We start from the raw sequence: 837 nt of genomic DNA on the forward strand, positions 1-837 counted from the left end.
GTCGTAACCTTCTATTCTATGAACCTTGATATTTATTAATATATTGCAAATTTTATATTTTCCAGCATTTATATTCAAATCTCAGCATTTCGTGATAGCTCCAAAACAAGTGCGCATAAATTTAATGAAACATTTAAGCAACAATTTTCTAAAATCAAAGCTGTTTTACAAAATGCATATGATTCCAAGTTGTGAAATAGGTATTTGTATATTAATCATACAAGTTTTACAAGTGTATTCGTAAGTAAAGATGCATGTAGAAATTGAGTTTTGACTAATTATTTCAGGTGGAAAACAAAACAGGACCTATACATATATTTCTTATTCTGACTTTCTTCAACATACGCTTCAATTCCTTTGTGGAAGTCACTGTCGAATTTCCTATATCGACAGTGGTGTTGACTGCGTTCCGATTGCGAGTACAGCTTTTTCAGCCGAGTACCTTTCAAATGTTTGGAATTAATTAAATTAATTGAATAAACAAATATTTACATGCTTCTTTCATTACTAAATCTCAACAAGATTGTTCATTTTTAAATTTAACGAACTTGTTGATTCAAATAGTCCGTTCCTTTGAACTTCGGACTAAAACCTGTGGAACTGTCAAACCACAATTTTACCCTCTCAAGAGAGAGTAAAAGGAAAAAGCACTATTTCCTGTAAAAAGGTCAGTCGGTTTGTTTACATGTGATTGGTACAACACTGATTTGGCTGAAATATCACTAACTGATTATTTAAATCTATATATATTCAAATATTTCGTTGTTTACTACCATTTTTTTTACAAATACAAGGTTTTTTGTCAATGTTATTGTGGCTTTCACCGCTTTCTGTTTT

General features: G+C 30.6%; 1 long non-coding RNA gene across 1 annotated transcript; it reads left to right on the forward strand.

Moving 5' to 3' along the window:
* The first annotated feature begins 9 nt into the window (after positions 1–9).
* On the forward strand, positions 10–518 carry LOC118732479. The gene is made up of 2 exons (XR_004992138.1): positions 10–200; positions 288–518. It is a non-coding gene; the product is annotated as an uncharacterized LOC118732479 (long non-coding RNA).
* The last annotated feature ends 319 nt before the right edge of the window (positions 519–837 follow it).

The sequence above is a fragment of the Rhagoletis pomonella genome, unplaced genomic scaffold (genome assembly GCF_013731165.1).
Source record: "Rhagoletis pomonella isolate Grant_MI unplaced genomic scaffold, Rhpom_1.0 Rhpom_scaffold_20909, whole genome shotgun sequence".
NCBI lineage: Eukaryota > Metazoa > Arthropoda > Insecta > Diptera > Tephritidae > Rhagoletis > Rhagoletis pomonella.